At 33.9% G+C, this 27,536-nt stretch overlaps 1 long non-coding RNA gene across 1 annotated transcript; it reads left to right on the top strand.

Annotated features, from left to right (window-relative positions):
* Nucleotides 1-10,530: 10,530 nt before the first annotated feature.
* On the top strand, nt 10,531-21,231 carry LOC135147614 (uncharacterized). The gene is made up of 4 exons (XR_010285241.1): nt 10,531-11,665; nt 13,429-13,623; nt 14,544-18,028; nt 19,793-21,231. It is a non-coding gene; the product is annotated as an uncharacterized LOC135147614 (long non-coding RNA).
* The last annotated feature ends 6,305 nt before the right edge of the window (nt 21,232-27,536 follow it).

Raw genomic sequence — 27,536 nt, 5'->3', positions numbered from 1 at the left:
AAGGGCGTGTTTGGCTTAGTTGGATTAATTGTTTTGTGCCACTTAAGTTAATTAACTTTTAATTCGATATTATCTTAATATTTCGAATTATTAATTAATTAATCAAGTTTAATTATTAGTTGAAATTTGCGAGACACTTGAGAATTCACATTTTATTTGAAAATTTCTCGCTTAATTCAATTTTTAATTATTAAAAATGGCCGGAGAATTCGTGGTTGCTGAGACTAATTACCTTGCTAGCCTTAACCCTGATGACTGCTCCGATAGATTCCGGACTTGGGTTAGATTTCTTTCAAGACAGAGTTTAGTCAGTACTGCGCTCACAGCAGATATTCAAGTAAAGCTGCAACCTCTTTTTGACTTCTACTCAAATGCTGTCAATTCTACAACCCTGGAGAATTACAAGTTAATAGGGGATCTACCTAACCGGAAGAGGATCGTGATCACTGTCGATGATGTGAACCGGATCTTAGGACTTCCAAGGGACAATTTTGAGCCAGATCCTTCAGAGGATGAATTGAGACAGTTCTTTCAGGATATTCACTATCAGGGTCAGATTTTTCTCCCAAAGATGTCTAAGGGAAATCTGAAAGCTGAATGGGATGTGTTCTTTGACACCCTTGCCAAGGTGTTTGCTCCCACAAATAGAAAGAATTTTGGCAATATATCTTCAATGCTGCAGATCTTTGGATTCAGCATAGCTTACAACCGTCGAATCAACTTTGGGAAGATATTGCTGAGGGAGATTATCAGAAAGATGGGGTCTGTTTCACAGAGATCAATTCAGAGGAATGACAAAGTTGAATGCTTCTACCCCAGATTCCTGATGTTGTTTATGAATGATAAAATGAATGATGATGATAGGCACATGTACGTCGATTCTCCTGTTGTTCCTATTCAGAGGACTTGTGCCAAGATCCAAACTAGGCTGGTCAACAAGAAAAAGCATGACAATGTACCACTGGTGGTCACTCCATTCATGCTCGAGCAATTCAGTGTTCCTTTTCAGCCTGTACAAGTTCCAGAACCTCTACAACAGCAACAATATCAACCACAACAACAACAACAAGCTCAGCAACAAGCTCAACCACAAGAACAACCGCAACAACAATCACCTCCTCAAAACTATCAACCACTTCAACTACTCCAAGACTATCAATCATCCGGCCAATCCTCACATTACTCTCCCTACAACCCTCCTTACAATTCACCACAACAATCACCTCACCAATCATCATACAATTCTCCTCACCAATCTCAACATCAATCCCCTCCACAATACAACTTCTTTCCAGACCAACAAGCCTCCATTCTTCCCTCTCAATCTGAACCAATACCTTCACCTACACATACACATACCATTCCTCAACCACAATCAACTTCTCAGCCACTGCCTGCTGATTCTGCTATCAATCCAGAGCTACAGGACTTCAGGACAGATTTACAGGTAGCTCAGGTACTTTCTAATCTCACTGATACCTTTAATATTGATATTGCAGATTTTGATTGTGATATTGGATTTGATTTCCAGACTCCCAGCATTGAACCTGTCAACACCCAGGTTCATATCCCAGCTGATGTTTCCACTTCAACTACTGATTCTTCTTCAAACACTTCAAACAACACTACTTCTACACCAGTTGTTCGAAAGGTAGCCCGGAAACAGAGTGGGAGTGCAATACTGAGAGAACCCGCAGCTCTGTCTCGTAAGAAGCAAAGGGTGGCAGAACCGGAGACAACTGCAGCCACATCCATTTCCTCCCAAAAGGATTTGGACACTGACATGGTAAATATACAGTCTCTAGATTCATTCTCTCCACAGAATGCATTTATTGAAATTGGCCGTCCGACCGCGGTATCCTGTAAAGAGTCAAGCACACAACTAGCACTCACGCTAGTAAACACTGAACCTGTGTCTTTTGATTCTTCACTTAGAGAGAGCACAGAATTTCAAAATATGTTATATGAAAATCTTTCTGATCACTCTTTCTTTTTGGATCAGGATCTACTTGGCAACCTGCAAGTACATCCGCCTTCACAGGCATTCGGAGGACAATTTGTTTCTTCACCTCCTACAGTTCCATCTCAAGGAACTATGGTTGTATATACAGGTACTGGTGACGGTGTGACAAACACGAGTGAAATCAGGCAAACACCAACACAGATCTGCTACAGGAACAAATCTTTGAGTGTTCACACCAACACAGATCTGCTACAGGAACAAATGGCTGCTCTGAGAGCTGAGATTGCAAGGTTAAATGCCGAGAATGCCAGATTCAGAAGTGGAGAGTTGGTGACTCTAAAAGAAAAGGCTGTTGATCCTTCTTTCTCTTCCCTCAAACAGGAATTAGATGCTCATGTCAAGGGTATTCACTCTAGGATGGACAAATTTGATACAACTCAGAAGCTCTGTTTGACGAAGCTTGACAACTTGGAGCAAACTTTGGCTCAAGTTGTTCAACACTTAAAGATCAATCCGTCAACATCTCAGTCTACTCCAGAGGATCCCTCAACTAAGGGGGAGAAGGATAAGAATGACAAAGATAAGGATGACAGCAATGCTGGTGGTGGTGGCAATGATGGTGATACTGATGGTGGTAACAAGGGTGGTGATACTGATAGGGGTGATAAGGGTGGAGTAGGAGCAAGTGAAAAGGACTCTTCTGCAGCTAGCAAGTCTAAAGGCAAAATGCCTGAAACTGAGAACATCTTCACTAATCAGGATTATGACAACATTCCTGAAGATGTTGATGATGATGATGCATTTGACTCTGCTTATTTTGAAGCTGAGGAAAAAGGTCGTTTCGAGGAAGGCTTTCTTTTCAATGAAGATCAGTCTGTAGATCCTGAGCACATGGAAAAGGTCAAGATGTTCAAAGCTCAACATGAAGCTAGCAAAGCAAAGCTTCAGGAACTACAGAAACTGGTAGATGAAAAGAGGACAACTGATGAGTTGGTCAAGCTGGAGAAACAGAAATTGTGGGATGCTAAGTGCAAGGAAAAGAGAGAGGATATCTCCAGAAAAGTTGGTGAAAGCTGGGATATTGCAAGGCAAATCCTCTCTGGACCTCAAAGGGAACCTTTCAATGATGGTAAATTCAAATCCTTCATTTATGACCTGAGAGAGGCTAACCCTAATGAAGATATGTTTATGCGTGCTCTTGCTCTCGAGTTAGAATATATAACTATTGGTGTCAAGAATCTTCTCAATGAATGGGAGATCATTATTTCTACTCAGAGAAACGGAACATTCAGGGTTTCAATTGATTTATTCAAGTTTCTATCTCTAACTGAAATCTGGGTGATTCGTAACAAGATCAGACGCAGTTCAAATCTGAATGAACTCCTTCGTGACAAACTTATGGATTGTGCTATTCATAACAGTCCACAAGTTGTCAGAAAGCCATACTGTGTCAAGTTCATTCACGAGAGAAAATTTGGAACCTTCTACCTGGACCACCAACATCTTCTTAAGTATGATGTGAGTCAGTTGGTTCTTGTATCTACAATTCTACGTACCAAGGGCTTCGCTACTAAGGCCAAAGCTGATGCTGATACTGAGATTGTGAACTACTGCACAAGGAGAAATATTCAGCAATACTTCAGGAAGATGAAGTATATCAACCAATCTCAGCCAGCAGATTTCATCGAAGACCCTGTGGATATTGAGGTTCAATATTATCTCTCTTTGGCTCGTGAAAGAAAGAAGCGTGGAGAATCCACTGCAGCTGAAGAGCCTACTCAGAATGAGCCTTCTACTCCAATCATTCACTGTTCAGATGCAGAGGAAGGAGAAGTCACTCGTTCTGAGTGAATAGATTGATTAGGATATTTTGTTAGATATGTTCAAGGAACATCCTTTTGTAATCTATTATGAATATGGTTTAATGTTCAATGCAAGCCATAAACTTTTGCTATTTACATTCCATTGTTTAAATCTTTGTCTTATCTGTTAGTTGAGTTATCCTCTAGGAAATTTGCATGTTATGTTAACAAACAAATAGGGGGAGATTGAAAGGCATATGTTCAGCCTATTTGTATTTAAAGAGGTACAACTCAACTCAGATAAGAAAGCTCAGTAAATAGCAAGTCATCGGAATCCATACGAAGAACGTCAAATGATTTATGGGAATTATATATCAGATAAATTCCAGGATGCTGCTGCACACCACTGAAAGAAGTTCATTAATATGTTCAAGCCTCAGTGCACAAATAATCTTTTGTGGCACGTCCAGGAGTTCAGAAGATATAAAGTTTCTATACTTTATTTTATCAGAAGATTCCATTTAATGAAGAAGTACTTACAAGACGAAGATTCGACGAACAAATCAAATTCTTAATGTTTATTTGACAAAGAATATTTTATTTAACTAGATACAGATGAACCAGACAGTACATCTGTGTATCAGTTATTCAAATTGAATATTTGGAGTCAAGCAGAGTTGGTGGTTCGTTCGTTCGACAGTTCAAGACAAGAGCTATTAATGTTTAAAGAAGACGGGAAGCAATTCTACTGCTGAATGGGTGATTAAATATTTAATAGATTATTATTTCACTTCTCAAATAATTAAATTAATTATGTAATTTATTTGTTAAATTAATTCACTCTCGAATTAATTTAATTTATGAATTTATATGATTAAATTAATTAAGTGGATAATTTTCTATTTAAATATAATCTACAATTACATTTCAATCCCCTACACTTAAGCAACAAGACAATTTGATTTGTCTTGTTAATGTGTAAAGGATTCGGCAAGACAATCTCTTTAGATTGTCTTACCGAATGGTATGAAGTTTACAAGACAACCTCAGTTGTCTTACTGGGTTCCTGAAACACCTGCCAAGACATTCTTTGCCAAGACAATAGATTGTCTTACCGAGACTTGGATTCTGCAAGACAATCAGGATTGTCTGCCCGATTGAAGGCTTCCAAGACAATCCTTGATTGTCTGGCCGAAAGGTTCCTGCAGACAATTCCAATTGTCCTACCGAATGAAAATTGTCTTACCGAAGTTCTGAATTGTCTTACGGGCTTTAAAATTGTCTTTCTGCATTGCTTTTGGCTCTCTAGGCAATTGTAATTGTCTTGCCCTTGCTAGATTGTCTTTTCTACTTGTGATTGTCTTGTCTTTCAATTGTCTTACAAGTACATATGCTTTGCCTATAAATATGGCATTGCATCCTTCATTTTTAGTGTTCATTCACTTTGTAATCAAAGCATTTTGAAAAGCTTTCAAGTTGTTCGTAACTTGCTTGATCGTTATATCCACAGTTTTCTGTGCTTTGATAACCTGGTTGTTTTAATCACTAAATCTAGAATATACCCTGTCGAATTTATTCTACGAACTTTAGTGGACATTAAAACTGAACCATTTTAATTATATAACGACTTCAAACATTGTTATATTAATTAATTATAATCTGATTAACAAATCATATTCAATCAGATTAACTTCCGCGACGATTTGGTACTGATTGTATTCAACCCCCCCCCTTCTACAATCATATCTGGACCTAACACTTTATATTATATACATGTTTGAGGAATAAATTTATCCGTGATCTGATGGACACGTATATTATCGATAAATAAGATTACTTTTTCAAGTATATATTGAATATTGGAAAATGAAAAAAAATGGAATTTGATAAAATATAGCTAGATAATTGTATTGATATTATGATTTTCATATATAATTTCTTCTTCTTGATTATGTTGTTGCAGGTTAGAGGTAGTGATACATCCATTGTCAAGTCTGTATCTGCAACTGAAAAGATTATATTCTCAAAAATGGTAAAAGCTTTCTCACATCTTCGATTGACTCCTTTCCGGCTAATCATTTAATTATCTCTATTTAGTTTGATCTGAAATAGTTAGGTAAAAGGTCAAAAAATGATGTTAATCGTGCTTTATTTTTCACCGTTGTTAGACATGGCAACTTCTCACCGGGTAGTTTGGATTTTAGGCATCATGTTTATGAGTAATAGCCAGATGGAAGCATTGTCTCTTTGATCAATTAAAATGAAAAAAACCACTGGGATACAACTTAAACTCAACATGGCAGTGACCTTGATTATACATCACAATTATACAACATGATTGCTTGAAGGTACAATGGATCGTAAGAGCCTGCCATATATAATATTTCTATAATAAAATTTTCAATTCTGGAATAATATAGGAGCCTCTATATTAATTGGGATGTTCTTCTTTACTCTTTTGTTTGCTGTCATTTACACAGAGCAAGATGCCAAAGGTAATTATGAAGGACAAATAAAATTCAGTTTGTGATCTTATGACGGACGATTGTTCCAGTTTGCTATTATTTGGTTTAATAGATGGTCTGCTGGCCAATACTCTCCACCCTCCCATAAGGAGTTGTTGTTGCAGCAATGAGGAACAACTTCACAAGGTAAAATTAGCAGTAGTTCCTGTTTTAAATTATCTTGAACTGTATTTGGAGTTATACGTAGTGATAGATAAATCTTTTACTTAACCGTGTCTAAAATTTATTAGTTTTGTAACCGTGTTTTTTTAATAATTTCATCTTAAAGATTGGTTTTGTTCAGAGTCTATCTATCTATCCATCTGACCAGACTTTACACTTTCTTTCAAACTTAACCACTTTCTAATTTAAGGTCGCGGCATGTATCTGTATCCGTCAACTCACTCCCCACTCTCATTCAGTGCTTCCCATCTTATACTAACAACCAATCTCTATGTTTATCATTTCTCTACCAATCTGCAACTTCTCTACATTGTCGGTGTGTTCATTTTAATTGATCGTAAGAGCCTGCCATATATAATATTTCTATAATAAAATTTTCATTTCTGGAATAATATAGGAGCCTCTATATTAATTTTGATGTTCTTCTTTACTCTTTTATTTGCTGTCATTTACACAGAGCAAGATGCCAAAGGTAATTATGAAGGACAAATAAAATTCAGTTTGTGATCTTATGACGGACGATTGTTCCAGTTTGCTATTATTTGGTTTAATAGATGGTCTGCTGGCCAATACTCTCCACCCTCCCATAAGGAGTTGTTGTTGCAGCAATGAGGAACAACTTCACAAGGTAAAATTAGCAGTAGTTCCTGTTTTAAATTATCTTGAACTGTATTTGGAGTTATACGTAGTGATAGATAAATCTTTTACTTAACCGTGTCTAAAATTTATTAGTTTTGTAACCGTGTTTTTTAATAATTTCATCTTAATGATTGGTTTTGTTCAGAGTCTATCTATCTATCCATCTGACCAGACTTTACACTTTCTTTCAAACTTACCCACTTTCTAACTTAAGGTCGCGGCCTGTATCTGTATCCGTCAACTCACTCCCCACTCTCATTCAGTGCTTCCCATCTTATACTAACAACCAATCCCTATGTTTTTCATTTCTCTACCAATCTGCAACTTCTCTACATTGTCGGTGTGTTCATTTTAATTTTTCACTTTCATTTTATTCTTCTTTTTTTTTATCAATTTGCTTATCTTTATTCCATTTTCAGGACTAGGATCCCAACTCAGAGCAGCTGGGCTATTTTGAAGGTACTGTACTGATATTGCTTCCTTATGTGTTTTGTTCTTTGCTATGTGGAGTTCTGTGTGTTTGATTAGCAGAGCAGATCATTTGTGAGGATATGTTGCCAAGTTCATTAATATTATTTAAGCATTGTGTATGCATTTAGCGATACAAGCAGTTTGTTCGGCCTGATGAGTTGTAGAACTGAATCAATTTTACTTGCAGACTTTGAGTTTCTCGAATGGACTCTTGCTTTTGTGCTGATTTTTAGTTTTAGGTGTGGCAGTGGTGCAAGGTTCGGATTTTTTGTCAATTCTTAGTTAAGTCATAAGTGTATAGGGCAGTAGGAATGTTATTGCCATATGGTTATTCGGGATCTATTCAACAAAGTTTTGATTATTTAATGTGATTTCTGTGAAATGTGAAATATTCTCCTTAACCGGTTACTACTTTTTTTTTAATGTTATGGATTTTGTATTGTTTGGCAGTGATATCACCTCCTTGGCTAGAGATAAAGTTCATACTCACATTAATTTGCAAGAAATGACTATTCATCAGGTAAGCAGTTTAGACTCCTATCCTGAGTACTTTTTTTGTCATTGATTTTATGTTCTGTATTTAGAAAATTAGAGCTAACAGAGTTTTCAGCATAGTATTCTTTTCATTGTCAACATTAGTAAAGTCTGTTCCTTCATCTTAGACGAGCTTTAGCTTACCTTCGCTGTTCGCTGTATATAACAATGATCTGAAAGGAGTTCTTTATGCATGGTGCTTACCAGAGATCTCAAGTTATGCAAGGAAGTATGTTCAAGATCTTTATAAAGGATTCACATAGAGATGTTAATAAACTTTGCCTACTACCATAATATATGGCGTGCCTGTTTATTACATCTCTCAAGCAGCATATCTATTATTTGATTTTGATGAGCTTCATTGATTGTATAGGTATGGGAGCTGCCTATGGCATTCTTCTTAACCTGTTACTATTTTTTTTTGGTGCAGTGGATGTTTTAAATGGTGTGTGTAGACTAAAGAAAGTGATGGTCGGAAAGCAGGTACATGAGACTTTTTAAACTATAATGAATTCTGATTATTCATATTGTTGGGGCAAGTTCTTATATATGTACAAGTTGATTTTGTATATTAAATATGAGCCATTAGCTGAATCATTTTCCCATCAGATTAGCTACCCACATGGCTGATCTTCTCAGCCAACAAAGATTTTAAGTCCGGACACTTTAGCTTTTGTTTGGAAGAGCTTTAGGAGGTCACTGTTCTGTCAACCTGTTCTTTTTTTTTCCCCCACTTTATCATGAGAAGCTGCTTAACTTTATTGTGATAAACTAAGGAAATACAAAAAAACAGAAAAGAGAGAGAATTTAGGTTCGGTGTTTTCTTCAGTTCGGACGTGTATTGAGCGTGTCAACATTCATTCTTCTACACTAATGATATTCGGCATTTGTGGTTAACCAATTTTCAATTTGTGTCTTTGGTACGTGTTCATGTATTTTATGTAAAACACATATATCACTGACTTTTAAATGTGTTCTGCAGATTTTAAGATTGTTTGAAGTGACTTGAAAAAACGACCAAATTGCTCCTTTGAAGAGGCAATTGAGTGGTGACAATTGAGTAGTCTATATATGTCTGTAATATTGTATCTTATGTTGTTTCACTAATTAATTTGTCAAATATTTTGTATGAACAGGAATTCAATCTAATCTCACTCTTTAGTTGTGATGTTTAGACACTTTAATATTGATTAATATTATTTGTACTTCACATCGCCGGCATTTTAGTGATGTTTTTTGTGATGAAATGTATGCAGGAACCACATTTTATGATATTAATTCAAGAATAAAAGAACACTATTTTGAATATAAGATGTCATGAGTTAATGTAGCTCATGAGATGCAAAAAGGTTAGGCGAGTTTCGGATACAAGTTATGTAGCAAAAAGGTGGTTGTTCGCTTGCTGCAAATGACTGAATATGTAAATGAATGGCTGTAAGACAGTCTATGGATTGTTGACATGTCCACATTAAGCTACCCTGTCTGATTAAGCAGATGTGTTCCCTAGGACTGCTCAAAATGCATACAGTTACTTTGATGGCAGGGAAGTTCATTCAGGAGCAATGGCATTCAGAGAATCGCACACATCATATATATACACACTAATGGCAGATGGATAAACCGGAGAGAGTAGTTAAAGACAAATTCTGGACCTGCAACCATGGTGCTTCCAAAGACTTGGTCTCTTCTGTTCTAGCAGGTGAGTTGTGTTCTATATTCATTTTTTGATTATATATTGCCTAATAATATTTAATTCCTAGGTCTATGTAATGTCATTTATAGGACATATATATAATCCTATTTAATTGCAGAATCATGCATTGATTTTAAATGAAATAAAATAGAACAAATGCACATGAGTACGATAAATGTATGTAATAATTGCATTGATATATATTTCTTCACAATAATTTTGATATTCTTATATTCCTCAGAGGTTTTATTCTCACTTTTTTAGTTGTCTATTTTTTTCTGAAATTTAATAATATATATTTAGTAATCATCAAAATTATAATAGTTTTGTAAATATATGAAAATTTTATTTGAGGATTTATTTTTGAGTGAACCAAAACTTTATTTTTGTAAATATATGAAAATTTTATTTGAGGATTTATTTTTGAGGATTCATTTGAGGATTTCTTTTGTATGTTGGGATTATAAATACGGCTATCATCGGAGCACAATTTTTTAATTTTTAATATTATATAAAATTATATAAATATTAATTTTTTGTTCACTTTCAAATTTAAATTCGATATTATATGTAAATATAACTAAAGTCCAGAGAATCAACATAATCAAGAATTATAAGAAATCATAATTGTAATTTTTTTAATGAATTTTACAATCCCCTTTAATTTTTTTATATGTTATTATTAATTGTATTGAAATTGAAAATACAAGTTCAAATATAATATTTAACAACAAATGTAATGACCCGGATTTTTAAAAATATTTTTATTAGTATTAAAAGTGATTTTCTTCAAAGAAGGGAATAAGATTTAATATTTTATTCCAGTTTAAGGAGTTTTCAAAATTTTATATTAAACCCCGGGTTATTGTGTTATTGATAAATAATTGTATTTTCAAAACTGATTTTCATATATTGTTTCGAAAATTCTAGATGATTATTATGTGAATATATGTGTGATGTGAGTAAGTGGTATTGGTGGATTTGTTGGTTAATTAATTATGGTTAATTATGAGTATTATATGATTAATATATGAATTTTTGTGAATTTTATATTATCTAGTTTATTGAGCTGAATGCTCGTATGTGTTCGTATTTGCGAGATTTCAATTTCTGTATGCTCAGAAGAAAATATAGTTTATTTGGATATTTTCATATCGATTTATGGAATGTTAGATGATTTTATAATCGATTTACGGATTTAATTGCGTATATTTATATTTATTTATTAATTATTTGACTTCCGTAAAACCGTCCACTCGTAACGAGGTAACAAATTTTCTTCCCGGAAGTTTCAACAAAACTCACCTTTAGCCTAATTTGAATATTCCGGACACTTTTCGTGTTTTGACTTTTTCGATCCGGAGTACGGTTTTTCCCGAAGTCGGTCCGGCGGAGTTTTTCGGGTATTTTAATTGTTGATAATTATCCAGTTTGTCTCGATATACGTGAAAGCTAGATATTTTGATTATTATATTCATTCTTATCTTGTAATAATTGCAATGGGACCCGCATACTAATGACTGATTAAAAAGCCCCGTTTTGATGATTATCTTGAAAACCAGCACCGATTGGACCCCGCTTTATTATATAAAGCTAGTAAATATCGTATTTTCATGTCATAAACGATCCAAAGGGGTACCAATTATTTGTAAATATAAATAGACCTTTCTAGAGCTTATTTTCAACCGTAAATCATTTTCACCAGTTTCTGTTCACGAATACCGAGAGAAACCGAGCTGCGTTCTTCGTGTTCTTCGTAATCAAACAAGGTTTTGAAGGTGTTATTGGAATCCGATGGAGGCGTATGAATAGTCAAAACGAAGCTATCGACGCGTAGAATCTAGTACAATCATCCGTTTATGTGCAGATTGGTCAGGTGATTTTATATTGATTTTTCAAAATTCGAATTTATATGATTTAAATGATGAATTTTTGTAAACGTGATTGTTTAATTGTTTTGATGATTCCATGATGTAGAGCATGTTTTTCTCGTCGTTTTGGTATATTATATGTTGAATTGGGGGTTCGGAATCATATAGAAACAGTGGTTTAATTCTTGAGTAGGTGTTCTTGAGTGTTCTTCGTGGGTTATGAATATTTTCAATTGAGATTTGGGCGTTTCTTATCTGTTAATCACATGAGCAATCGGTTGATATGGTTGGATAGAGCGTGAAGAGAGGAACTTGTGGGTATGTTCAAAAGTTATGTGGGATTCCCGGAAAGGGGTCACCGGAGTTTCGAAAGAAACTCGCCGGCGGGTTTTTTTGCTTCGATTTTCCGGCCATTCTTTGCGACGATTGGTGATTCTGATTATGGGTATGGGTTTCTGGTAGTATGAACTTCAAATCTGGAGTTTATGGGGTGTGTATGACGTCGGAAAATCGATTTCCGGCGAGTTAGTGTGGTGGCCGGCGGCTTATTGCTGTTTGGTCACCGAAGGTTTGAAGATGATGAAGTTTTTGTACTCAGGTTCTGAAACTTATGAATTACCCCCTGTAACTTTGAAAAGTTGCACTTTAAACCCTGGACAAAACTTTCAAAAGTTTACAAAATAAACCTTTTGATTTAATTTTCAAAAATTGTTTTATTTAATTATTTTGATTTTCAAAAATAATTTTTAATTATTTCTTTATTTAAAAATAAATCTAATTTGATTTATTAATTAATTTTAATTAGTAATTAATTATTTTATTTGTCAATTAATTTAAATATTAATTGATTAATTATTTTAATTAATTATTAATTGATTTTAATTGATTAATTAATTGGATTTAATTATCCTTTTTGATTTAAAAATTCCGAAAAATCGTTTCGAGCTTTAAAATATTTTTCCAAATTATTTTCAAGGCTCGATAATTGTTTATGAAGGATTTCAAGTCCAATTTCAAGTATTTGGGACTTGATTATTTATTTGAAAAGTGATTCTTTTATCGATTTTAATTCCGAAAAATGTTTAAAAATTCTGGAAAATTCCCGAAAAATCATTTTTAACCCAAGACTTGATTTAAGATCAATTGGGATGAGAAACCTTATGTGTTGTGTGTTGTCTGCTATTGGTTGGATGTGTTATGTGCCGATAGGAGAGTGAGAAAACTGTTTTGAGCATAACTTTTGATCCGTAAGTCGGAATCAGGTGAAACGAAAGAGAGAAGGAAGCTTATAACGTCTATTTTAATATGATGTGACTATATGGCTGAGTCTATAAGGTGGATAATTGTTGATAAGTATGCAGAATGTGATAATATGTGATCTAAGTGCTATCAAGTGATGATTATGTGAAGTACGTGTTAGTTTTGATATTGTGAAGTGATAAATGATTCGTATGATTGATATTGGATAAGAATATATGGATTATAGCTATTGGATTTTGTTGGTTGATTAATGATTGAGATAGGATAATAGGTGGATAGTCTTATACATAGACGAGACGATGTCGGATTTTCAATAAGGATTTATATGATAATTGATTGGTGATATGTTATGTGGAATATGATTGACTATATGTTAGAGTCAAAGCATGCTTATGTGTTACGTGGTATCTGATAAGTTTAAAGGGATATATAAGTGGGTATCGATATACGTGATATGTATATGCAATATATTGTTTAGTGACTATAATATTATCTTATTCTCGTAAAGGATTTGGACGAGACGTGTACGCTCGAAGAGGTCAGGAAGTCGAAATGGTATTGCAAAGCGAATAAGGGATGAATCGAGTAAGCGAAGCGATGTGGCGAATAGAGTACGGCTAGAGATGGTCTAGAAATTATAATATGGATAGATTGTGAAAGTGGAAAGATGAGATAGAGATGTGAGACTGGAGTCAGATTTAAGGCAAGTATCCTGCACCCTGCTTTTGGATATATTGCATATTCTGATCCATTCTTTTTATATGTGTTGCAAGTATCCTACACCCTTCTTTTGGATATCTTGCAAATATTCTGATCCATTCCTTTGGTATATGTTTCAAGTATTCATACCTTTCTTTTATATGTTTGAAAGTGCAAGTATTCTGACCCATTCTTTCTATTCTTCGAGTTTCTAAAGAAATTCCGTTTTACAAATTAATTCGAAGTTCAGATTGTCATTGAAGCATGTGTTGCTCAGTGATAGTTAGAGCTTTGAATGAATTGGGATCTTATTGATTATTCAACCCACCATTGTCATGCTGGTTTAGCAGGCTAAATTCAGTTGCTTAGCCGATAATGGAGGATACTGAATAGTTGAGGATTTCCTGAACTGTGATTTATGAAATGAAGGATCATGATTTATGAATAGATTATTATCAAAGTTTGAATTGGAATTATTCTGTTGTTGATGATATTTATGATGATGTTCTGTTAATTTACATTGGCTTCTTGAATTGAATTAGAGAATTGGATTATTGTTTTTATATAAACCTGTGGACCAGATTCGTGGTCATGTTAGGCCAATGAGTGCCTTGGATCCAGTGATAGAGCATGGCGGGGCCTGCTCGGGGTTAGTGCAGAACTGATCAGCTGCCTAACCTTGGTTTTAATTAAAATGTGATAGTCCAATTCAATAATTCTTTTGGAAAGATTGAATTCCTCAGTATTCAATTGCTGCAAGGTATTGTGATTTTCTTATACAATACCTAAACTCGGAACTCAGGTTGAATCCTTTTATATCTTGAACTCGTGAACTTCTGTTATATCATTTCAGAATTTTCATTGTTTATTACTACTTGCTGAGCATTGTTGCTCACTCTTGCTATTCTCTTTTAACCATTTCAGAAAGGATTAAAGATGAATGGCTAGACTATGATTGCGAGTAAGGCTAAGGCTAGGCGAGGATTCAGAGTTGAGGATCCAGTGGTCAAGGAGTATTCAGGAAGATTTATAAAGTTGGTGCTAGCTAGAGTTGAGCTATTGAGATTCAGATGTAATTCATAGCTGGAACAAATTGGCAGTGATTCTTCTTATCGAAGATGATCCGATTTGGTAAGAGATGTTGTGTAATAATTAGTGATGGATTCTAATTTCAATACTGTAACCTGGATGCGATCCTGTTGATTTTAGGGGGTTTAAATGTTCTCTTTCAAATCTTTTATTAAGGCTTTCAGGTTTTGAATTTCAAGTTTTAAATTCTTTGATTTTATTATCTTTCAAAAAAAAAAAAAAAATAATAAAAAAAATTCAAGTTTCTAAAGTGTTTTAAAAATGGTTTTTATGTGGTGACGTCAGAATCCAGCCCCCGGATTCTCGGACCGTCACAGTTGGTATCAGAGCAACAGGTTATAAGTATTTGAAATTAGAATATAGATTATAGTTATAGGTTTTCTAGAGAAGAATGTGGTGTAACCTCACATAGAGGTATGGTCGGACTATTTAGGAATAGTCTAGAGATGTGAGTGAAGCATAGAGTTTAGTTAGATGATCAAGTTAAGTGTGGATACTTAAAGAGATTAGGATTCTTAAGTTTAGACATATGATTTCTAGTATGTTGATTAATTGAGATGGTGAATCGTGGGAAAGATCAGTATTAGACCAATATAGAAGAGTTTGATAGTGAATGATTGAGTTGAGAATGGTGAAAATGCAGAGTTCAGAGTATTCTGACTATACTGCATATTTGAAATTGGATTATTGTATTGATTTGAGGATGATATAAATGCATGGTTCATAGTATGTTGACCATGTCAGATATTTGGAAGATGTATATTGTTTTGAGTGAAGATATGAAGAGTAAGTGTAGAGTATGAGTTGTACTGAATCAGAAGGAGAGATTTATAGATAGAGGTGGATAGGTGAGAAGTGAATGATAGAGAGTATGTGGAGTTGAGTCCAGCTATTAGAGGTAATGTCTGCGAGTAAGTTAGAACGTTAGTCCTCGACGACGACGCTTCAAGCTAATCGGGACTTCAAACGATATCAAGGTGGGCCCATAACCCACAGGTTGACGATCCAAACGATTGAAGATATGTTACATGTCCTGCTATGGACTTCAAAGGCAATTGGGATGAAATAATGTAAACTACTTGGGCCAGACTTATTACGAACAATGACATCTTACGACGCTATTACGATTGAACGTCGATCAATTATCGAGAAGGCTGAAAAGGAGATATACAACGAACGATGATTTTTGAAGTAGAGCAGTAATTTGAGAAGACCTTGGCAGTACCTCTCTTCAACTAAAGATTCTTTTGATTATATGTTTTTCATCAGTGAGTTATTATGATATCATTTCGATAAACGAGATTTTCAATTTCTCAAATTCTAAGGTGACATTGATATTGATTATTGGTATGAGTTGGAAAGCAAAGATGTGTGATAAAGGTTTGTTGTGAAGAGATAGTGATGTTCCTTGATATTGTTTGACATTTCTTGACATTCCTTGATATTCTTTCATCATCCTTGATATCCCTTGATGTTCTTTGATATTCTCGAGATTCTTTGATATTCTTTGATATTCCTTAACATTTCTTCAATTTGATTGGGATGAACAACCCTATGTATAGGGGACACAAGGTATACCTGTCTGTGTGATAGGAGTTGGATGGGACGCCATCACTTGTGTGTGTTGTGATTACAAGAAGGTTAACAACCTTTAGTAGTGTCTAATATGGACACGCAACATTAAGTTCATTTGATCGTATGGATCTCCCAGTCACTCTTGTATTCCAATGTGGCGTATTTTGAAAATATCTTGTTCCTCCGAAATTTCCAAAAGATTGATTCTTGGGAAATGAAGTTTGCAATTGTAAAAGTTTTGATTCTCCTATTTCTTTAACTGTAAAGGTATGCCAAGGTTGATTAAGGGCGGATGAGCATGTGATATTATGAAGCGTGTACAATGATTTTACAAATGATACGTTTTAGTTTTTTCGCGGATTCCGAGGGCGGAATCCTTATAAGGGGGGAAGAATGTAATATCCCATATTATTAAATTTAGATTTGATTATTATAAATCTATTTGTCTAAATATAATTGTTGGCTTTAATGGAATAGTGATCTGATTATGTGAATAGTGTGTATGTGATTATATTTGTTATGTGGATCAATATGGATTATACTAATTATGCGTTCTCCTTCTTTCTCTGATTCCGAGGACGGAATCCCTATAAGGAGGGTAAATTGTAATGACCCGGATTTTTAAAAATATTTTTATTAGTATTAAAAGTGATTTTCTTCAAAGAAGGGAATAAGATTTAATATTTTATTCCAGTTTAAGGAGTTTTCAAAATTTTATATTAAACCCCGGGTTATTGTGTTATTGATAAATAATTGTATTTTCAAAACTGATTTTCATATATTGTTTCGAAAATTCTAGATGATTATTATGTGAATATATGTGTGATGTGAGTAAGTGGTATTGGTGGATTTGTTGGTTAATTAATTATGGTTAATTATGAGTATTATATGATTAATATATGAATTTTTGTGAATTTTATATTATCTAGTTTATTGAGCTGAATGCTCGTATGTGTTCGTATTTGCGAGATTTCAATTTCTGTATGCTCAGAAGAAAATATAGTTTATTTGGATATTTTCATATCGATTTATGGAATGTTAGATGATTTTATAATCGATTTACGGATTTAATTGCGTATATTTATATTTATTTATTAATTATTTGACTTCCGTAAAACCGTCCACTCGTAACGAGGTAACAAATTTTCTTCCCGGAAGTTTCAACAAAACTCACCTTTAGCCTAATTTGAATATTCCGGACACTTTTCGTGTTTTGACTTTTTCGATCCGGAGTACGGTTTTTCCCGAAGTCGGTCCGGCGGAGTTTTTCGGGTATTTTAATTGTTGATAATTATCCAGTTTGTCTCGATATACGTGAAAGCTAGATATTTTGATTATTATATTCATTCTTATCTTGTAATAATTGCAATGGGACCCGCATACTAATGACTGATTAAAAAGCCCCGTTTTGATGATTATCTTGAAAACCAGCACCGATTGGACCCCGCTTTATTATATAAAGCTAGTAAATATCGTATTTTCATGTCATAAACGATCCAAAGGGGTACCAATTATTTGTAAATATAAATAGACCTTTCTAGAGCTTATTTTCAACCGTAAATCATTTTCACCAGTTTCTGTTCACGAATACCGAGAGAAACCGAGCTGCGTTCTTCGTGTTCTTCGTAATCAAACAAGGTTTTGAAGGTGTTATTGGAATCCGATGGAGGCGTATGAATAGTCAAAACGAAGCTATCGACGCGTAGAATCTAGTACAATCATCCGTTTATGTGCAGATTGGTCAGGTGATTTTATATTGATTTTTCAAAATTCGAATTTATATGATTTAAATGATGAATTTTTGTAAACGTGATTGTTTAATTGTTTTGATGATTCCATGATGTAGAGCATGTTTTTCTCGTCGTTTTGGTATATTATATGTTGAATTGGGGGTTCGGAATCATATAGAAACAGTGGTTTAATTCTTGAGTAGGTGTTCTTGAGTGTTCTTCGTGGGTTATGAATATTTTCAATTGAGATTTGGGCGTTTCTTATCTGTTAATCACATGAGCAATCGGTTGATATGGTTGGATAGAGCGTGAAGAGAGGAACTTGTGGGTATGTTCAAAAGTTATGTGGGATTCCCGGAAAGGGGTCACCGGAGTTTCGAAAGAAACTCGCCGGCGGGTTTTTTTGCTTCGATTTTCCGGCCATTCTTTGCGACGATTGGTGATTCTGATTATGGGTATGGGTTTCTGGTAGTATGAACTTCAAATCTGGAGTTTATGGGGTGTGTATGACGTCGGAAAATCGATTTCCGGCGAGTTAGTGTGGTGGCCGGCGGCTTATTGCTGTTTGGTCACCGAAGGTTTGAAGATGATGAAGTTTTTGTACTCAGGTTCTGAAACTTATGAATTACCCCCTGTAACTTTGAAAAGTTGCACTTTAAACCCTGGACAAAACTTTCAAAAGTTTACAAAATAAACTTTTTGATTTAATTTTCAAAAATTATTTTATTTAATTATTTTGATTTTCAAAAATAATTTTTAATTATTTCTTTATTTAAAAATAAATCTAATTTGATTTATTAATTAATTTTAATTAGTAATTAATTATTTTAATTAGTCAATTAATTTAAATATTAATTGATTAATTATTTTAATTAATTATTAATTGATTTTAATTGATTAATTAATTGGATTTAATTATCCTTTTTGATTTAAAAATTCCGAAAAATCGTTTCGAGCTTTAAAATATTTTTCCAAATTATTTTCAAGGCTCGATAATTGTTTATGAAGGATTTCAAGTCCAATTTCAAGTATTTGGGACTTGATTATTTATTTGAAAAGTGATTCTTTTATCGATTTTAATTCCGAAAAATGTTTAAAAATTCTGGAAAATTCCCGAAAAATCATTTTTAACCCAAGACTTGATTTAAGATCAATTGGGATGAGAAACCTTATGTGTTGTGTGTTGTCTGCTATTGGTTGGATGTGTTATGTGCCGATAGGAGAGTGAGAAAACTGTTTTGAGCATAACTTTTGATCCGTAAGTCGGAATCAGGTGAAACGAAAGAGAGAAGGAAGCTTATAACGTCTATTTTAATATGATGTGACTATATGGCTGAGTCTATAAGGTGGATAATTGTTGATAAGTATGCAGAATGTGATAATATGTGATCTAAGTGCTATCAAGTGATGATTATGTGAAGTACGTGTTAGTTTTGATATTGTGAAGTGATAAATGATTCGTATGATTGATATTGGATAAGAATATATGGATTATAGCTATTGGATTTTGTTGGTTGATTAATGATTGAGATAGGATAATAGGTGGATAGTCTTATACATAGACGAGACGATGTCGGATTTTCAATAAGGATTTATATGATAATTGATTGGTGATATGTTATGTGGAATATGATTGACTATATGTTAGAGTCAAAGCATGCTTATGTGTTACGTGGTATCTGATAAGTTTAAAGGGATATATAAGTGGGTATCGATATACGTGATATGTATATGCAATATATTGTTTAGTGACTATAATATTATCTTATTCTCGTAAAGGATTTGGACGAGACGTGTACGCTCGAAGAGGTCAGGAAGTCGAAATGGTATTGCAAAGCGAATAAGGGATGAATCGAGTAAGCGAAGCGATGTGGCGAATAGAGTACGGCTAGAGATGGTCTAGAAATTATAATATGGATAGATTGTGAAAGTGGAAACATGAGATAGAGATGTGAGACTGGAGTCAGATTTAAGGCAAGTATCCTGCACCCTGCTTTTGGATATATTGCATATTCTGATCCATTCTTTTTATATGTGTTGCAAGTATCCTACACCCTTCTTTTGGATATCTTGCAAATATTCTGATCCATTCCTTTGGTATATGTTTCAAGTATTCATACCTTTCTTTTATATGTTTGAAAGTGCAAGTATTCTGACCCATTCTTTCTATTCTTCGAGTTTCTAAAGAAATTCCGTTTTACAAATTAATTCGAATTTCAGATTGTCATTGAAGCATGTGTTGCTCAGTGATAGTTAGAGCTTTGAATGAATTGGGATCTTATTGATTATTCAACCCACCATTGTCATGCTGGTTTAGCAGGCTAAATTCAGTTGCTTAGCCGATAATGGAGGATACTGAATAGTTGAGGATTTCCTGAACTGTGATTTATGAAATGAAGGATCATGATTTATGAATAGATTATTATCAAAGTTTGAATTGGAATTATTCTGTTGTTGATGATATTTATGATGATGTTCTGTTAATTTACATTGGCTTCTTGAATTGAATTAGAGAATTGGATTATTGTTTTTATATAAACCTGTGGACCAGATTCGTGGTCATGTTAGGCCAATGAGTGCCTTGGATCCAGTGATAGAGCATGGCGGGGCCTGCTCGGGGTTAGTGCAGAACTGATCAGCTGCCTAACCTTGGTTTTAATTAAAATGTGATAGTCCAATTCAATAATTCTTTTGGAAAGATTGAATTCCTCAGTATTCAATTGCTGCAAGGTATTGTGATTTTCTTATACAATACCTAAACTCGTGAACTCAGGTTGAATCCTTTTATATCTTGAACTCGTGAACTTCTGTTATATCATTTCAGAATTTTCATTGTTTATTACTACTTGCTGAGCATTGTTGCTCACTCTTGCTATTCTCTTTTAACCATTTCAGAAAGGATTAAAGATGAATGGCTAGACTATGATTGCGAGTAAGGCTAAGGCTAGGCGAGGATTCAGAGTTGAGGATCCAGTGGTCAAGGAGTATTCAGGAAGATTTATAAAGTTGGTGCTAGCTAGAGTTGAGCTATTGAGATTCAGATGTAATTCATAGCTGGAACAAATTGGCAGTGATTCTTCTTATCGAAGATGATCCGATTTGGTAAGAGATGTTGTGTAATAATTAGTGATGGATTCTAATTTCAATACTGTAACCTGGATGCGATCCTGTTGATTTTAGGGGGTTTAAATGTTCTCTTTCAAATCTTTTATTAAGGCTTTCAGGTTTTGAATTTCAAGTTTTAAATTCTTTGATTTTATTATCTTTCAAAAAAAAAAAAAAAATAATAAAAAAAATTCAAGTTTCTAAAGTGTTTTAAAAATGGTTTTTATGTGGTGACGTCAGAATCCAGCCCCCGGATTCTCGGACCGTCACAACAAAGTTATATATTAATTTTTAATAAAAATTATTATAATTTTAAGATTTTTTTAAAATTTTAAGTCCATTAAGTTATATATTAATTTTTAATAAAAATTATTAAAATTATTTTAAAATTTTAAGTCCATCAAAGAGCTACGAATATAGGTCATTTTTCTACAATTTAAGTTATTTAGATACTCACATCCGCTGTTCATCTAAAATATATTCTTTCACTTTACTTTTTTAAATCATAATCTAACTATGATATCATGTTTATGACCGTATTCCGTGTTTCAAGCATCAGTACCATCTTTCCCTTCTTAAAGCTCCAAGCAAACCTAGTAGCCGGTGAATGTCATGAGGGTATTATTGACCGAATCTAACTCTAATTATGCAGCGGCGGTTCGGTTGAAGTGGGCAATCTCATCATCATTGATTAAATCTGCACAGCATGCAGGAGGAGGGGGAGTTTATCAGTTGGTACACCATTTTTTTGAATTTAATGAAGTTAATAAAATTAATAAACTTTTACGAGAGTCCCCGCACGCGTAGCGCGGGCAAAATTCCCTAGTATAAAGTAAAAGTAAAACTCAACACGCGCGTATAGTAAAGTAAAACCGAAGATCAAAATAACTCGTGAACGGTCGCAGGAACAAGTCAGTTTAATCAACTCTCACCGGAATCTATGGAGGTGCCCGGAATAGCTTAAATCTCTCCGGAAAATTGATTTGACCGGAAAATAAAGTCATTCTAATTAAAATTAACCAAACCCCACTAACCTCTAAACCAAATTCAACAATAAATTCTACACTAAATAGCTCCTAAACTACCCATTTCTCACCAAAACAAGACCCAAATCAAGCCAAAACAACACCAAAATACACCAAACTTTAAATCTAGCATAAATATAATATTTAAAACATAAACCCACTAACCTCAAGTCAAAATCTTAAACTAAAATTTACACCAAAAAGCCCTCAAAAATACCAAAACCAAGAACAAGAACAACACCAAAGCATACCAAACTAACTCCAAATCACACAAAACTTTAAAACTAGTTTATCTACCAAGTCTCTAACAAAACCCCATCAAACTATAAACCAAAATATCAACTAAATCATTGAACCCACTAATAATATTGAGAATTAAAAGGGGCTCAAGCTAAATACTAAAAATGTAAGTTTAACACATATAATAAAGGCTCCTTTAACCCACAAGTGGTTGGCATAAATGCCACTTTATCCACTTGTTGAAGGCAAAGTTGGTCATAGCCATAAATTTCAACAAGCTAAAGATGTAGGAGATGATGAAACTAAACTTGAAATTATATTAAACAAGAAAGTGTTTACAATATTTGAGAGATTACAATTTGAAAAAGAAAGCTAGAAAGTGATGAAGGAGGCTACTAACAACTAGGTAAAACTAGGGTAAACTAACTTAGACTAGGTTGGTGGCTAATGAGAGAAGAGGATGTTTATATAGGCCAAGATTAGGGTTTTAAGGGTAGAAGGGTCCTTGTGTTTTGATTTTCTTTTCCCTTTTTTTCTTCTTCTTCTTCTTCTTTTCTTTTTCTTCCTCTTTTTCCCTTCTTGCACCTTTTTGTTCCTTTTTCTCTTGAATTCTCGATTTCTCTAAAAATTCCTGAAAACAAAACAATTAACTAATAAAATACGAAAACAAGCAATAAATAGGTAGTTAAAATGTGCAAAATAATGGACCTATCAGTGGTTGGTGAAAATACCTTAGCCAGTGTATCGAAGAACAAATCCCACTCAAGTTTCAGATTCCCTTTCAGCATTCGTGGCAGATGAATCTCTCCTTGATAGAGTATGGTTTGAAAGAACTGAACTATTTCATCATTTGTCGGAATCTCAGCAAAATTCTCTCGTGGAAACCCAAGAATCCTATTGACATCATCAGTTGTAATTGTAGTTATCCAATAGAGTGGTGTTGATGGCTGTGGAGCAGAAGTCTTGAAGAGGTCTAATCTGCAAATCTGCATGTGCAGTGATCACCGTGCTGACTAGACTTTGACTGTTCAGAAACCTTACCCAAGGTTTGAACCTCTCCAAACTGGAATCAGGATCCAAATATCCATTGTAGTTCGTCTCCCCGAGCACAAATTGGCCCGCCATTTTTATAATTAAAAATTTAATTAAGCGAGAATTTTTCAAATAAAATATTAATTCTCAAACTTCTCGCAAATTTCAATTAATAATTAATTAACAATTAACCAATTAATTAATAATTCGAATTAATTGATTAAACTCGAATTAAAAATTAATTAATTTTAAACGGTCAATAACAATTCCACAAATCTCCAAACAAACTCCAAGTAGCGCTAAGTATCCAAACAAGTCACAAATAGCCAAACGTGGTCTTAAATTCACAAGAACAAGTCAAAAACGAAACTCCAATTCAAATTAATTCGAAAAATCCAAAGCCCAATAACAGTCAATATCTTCGAAATGCAGTTGACAACTCACGGAGAAGAACTCAGCAATGGTTAAAGTTCAAAACCGAGCAAGAAACGCGAGGATCAGTTTACAAATCGAGCAAAGAGGGTTCGAAAAAACGCGAAAATCGGGCGGAGTAACGGCTTAAAACTCGATTATAATCGAAACCAGCAAGCAATTAGAGCTTGAAAACACGTAACCAACAATTTTTTAACGAGAAAACTTGAAAAACCGATGAGCTTGTGTGTGTGTATGCAACAGTGTGTGTGTATATGAGATGGTGAAGATGAAGAGGGGAGAATGACAATACACTGCTTTGTCATAGGGGATATGTAAGTTCGGTATGACAAACAAGGTAATTGTCATACCCAGAGTTCAACAGCCGTGGTAGGTGTGATTTAGAACTCGGTATGACAATTGTATGAATTGTCATGCCGAGTTAAATCAGACTTACACAACACACCATGACAAATTAATATATTGTCATACCGAACAGGTAAAGAAAAAAGCACTCGGTATGACATTTTTAAGAATGTCATGCCGAGTTTTTTTAATAAAATGAAACGGAAATATATATATATATATATATATATATATATATATATATAAAATATGACTTTTGATTTTATGGAAAATAAAACTTTTTAAACATAAAATCAAAAACCTAATACAAATAATATATAATAACACAAATGTTTTGGAAAATTCAACTTTAATTAAATATAAATATTTATGAATTTAACTTTAATTCATTAAAATGAATTAACTTAAAATCAAATATATATGCTTAATTAATTTTGAAAAATACAAAATAGACACGGATAATTATCTAAATGCTTAGAGAATAAAACATGGGAGTGTGCAACACTTAAAAAATTATAGAGACATATATGAACATGCATAATCATTCAGAAAATTATCAGATAATTTACAAATAATTATATAAAATCTAATAAAATAGATATAATTACACAGAAAATTCATAAAAATATATAATATTATATAAAGCAAAAATATATACAAAGAGAATCATGGCATATTTAACATCCCTAGCTCACAAACCAACTTAGAGAAAGTGGATTCATCAAGTGGTTTAGTGAAGATGTCAGCAATTTGATCAGCCGTGGGTACAAAAACCACAATACCATTCATGACATGTTCTCTAATAAAATGATACCTGATATCTATATGCTTGGTCTGGGAGTGTTGCACTGGAATGTTGGAAATGGCTATGGCACTGGTGTTGTCACAAAATATTGGAATTTTGTTAACATCTATACCATAATCATTTAACTGATTCTTGATCCAGAGAATCTGAGCACAGCAACTGCCAGCAGCAATTTACTCAGCTTCATCAATAGAAGTTGACACTGAGTGCTGCTTCTTGTTGTACCAGGAAACCAATCGACTGCCTAGAAATTGACAGCTTCCAAACGTACTCTTTCTGTAAATCCTGCAACCTGCATAATCAGAATCTGTATAGCCGGTTAAGTCAAAACCAGTATTCTTAGGGTACCAAATACCTAAACCAGGTGTACCCTTAAGATATCTAAAGATTCTTTTGACGGCTATAAGATGTGATTCTTTAGGATCAGCCTGAAACCTAGCACATAAGCATGTTGCAAACATAATATCTGGTCTACTAGCAGTGAGATAGAGTAATGAGCCAATCATACCTCGATAGCTTGAAATATCAACTTTCTTACTAGATTTATCCTGGTCAAGCTTTGTGGCATTGGCCATGGGTGTCTTTGCCGGAGAAGAGTCTTCTAGATTGTACTTTCTTAGAAGATCTCTGACATACTTTGATTGGCAAATGAAAATTCCATCTTCTTTTTGGCTTACTTGAAGACCAAGAAAGTAGGACAGCTCTGTTAGGTCCAGATACGATTGTAGAAGGGGGGGGTTGAATACAATCGTCACAAAATAATCGCGGCGGAATAATCTGATCGGAGTTTAACTTGTTAATCAGATTTAGATAGCTCAGTGGTAAAGAGCTTATCCACTGTCGTCCCAGGTCATGGGTTCGACCCTGGCTCACCCCGAGAGTTTCGTAGAACAGATACTCATATATAAGGCTATAAGCCATATTTGTCAAAAAAAAAAAAATTAATTAATATAACAATTTTTAAGTCGTTATATAATTAATATGGTTCGTTTTAAAGTCCACTAGTTCGTAGAATAAATTTGACAGGAAGTATTCTAACTTAGCGGAATAAAACAACCGAGTGATCAAAGCACAGAAAACTGTGGATATAACGAATAGCAAGTTACTAACAACTTGAAAGTTTACAAGGCTTTGAACAAGAACAAATGAAGAGGTTGAAGCCATATATATAGGCAACACCTTGAACTTGTATGACAAAGGTGGTATGACCATGCTACAAAGATCAGTATGACAATATGAGCTAATGTCATGCTACAATTGAAATCAGTATGACAATGTAAGCTAATGTCATGCCACAATTGAAATCGGTATGACAATGTCAGCTAATGTCATGCTACAATTTTCGGTATGACAAACCATAGTATGACATAAGACTTGGAGGTTAAGTTTGAATCAGTATGACAATGCAAAGTAATGTCATACAACTTAACTTCGGTATGACAATACATAACATTGTCATGCTAAGCCAAATCGGTATGACAATGTGTAACATTGTCATGCTAAACAAATCGGTATGACAATGTGGTTATGTCATGCCACTTGACACGGTATGACAAACTAAGGCATTGTCATGCCAACTGGTAAATGAACCAATCCAGGTGCGGTATGACAATCTATATGATTGTCATACCGTGCCCAAAATCAATTTAAATTGATTTTCTTTAATATAATTAATTCAATAATTATTCACTTAATTATATTAATCATATAAATTCATAAATTAAACTAATTCAAGTGTGAATCAATTTAATAAATAAATTACATAACTTATATAATTAATTTGAGATGTGAATAAATTAAAAGAATAATTATATTGAGCACAGTCTTCAGCAGCAGGTATTCTGACTTCCTTTAAAAGATCTGATTCTTTGTCTTGATTGAACGACCACCTATTGTTGACGCAGAATATTTAATCTGAGTAGCTGACACACAAATGTACTGTCTGGTTCATCTGTATCTAGCTGAATCAAATATTCTTTATCAATTAAACATTTGAGAAGTGGCTTGTTCGTCGAGTCTTTGTCTTCGTAGTTCATCTTCATAAGTAGAAATAGTTTGGAATCTTCTGAATCAATAAAGTATTAAAACTTTATACCTTCTGGACTTCTGGACGTGCTACAAAATATTATTTGTACACTGAGGCTTGAACATATTAATGAACTTCTTTCAGTGGTGTGCAGCAGCATCCTGAAATTCTTCAGACATATGATTTTAATAAATCACTTGACGTTCTTCGTACGGATTCCTTCAGTAGAGCTTGCTAATTTACTTTCTTTCTTATCAGAGTTGAGTTAATACTCTTAAATAAACATAGGTTAAACATATGCCTTTCAATCTCCCCCTATTTGTTTGTTAACATAACATGCAAATTATCGAGAGGATAACTCAACTAACTGATAAGACAAAGGATTAAACATGAATTGTAAATAGCAAAAAGTTTCTAGTATTTCATTAAACATTGACCAGAATTCAAACAAGTACATTAGATTACATAAGGATGTTCTTAATGAACATATATTACAAATGCCTTATCAAATCT

The sequence above is a fragment of the Daucus carota genome, chromosome 7, assembly GCF_001625215.2.
Source record: "Daucus carota subsp. sativus chromosome 7, DH1 v3.0, whole genome shotgun sequence".
NCBI classification, from domain to species: domain Eukaryota; kingdom Viridiplantae; phylum Streptophyta; class Magnoliopsida; order Apiales; family Apiaceae; genus Daucus; species Daucus carota.
This window is presented reverse-complemented; position numbering and strand designations above follow the sequence as displayed.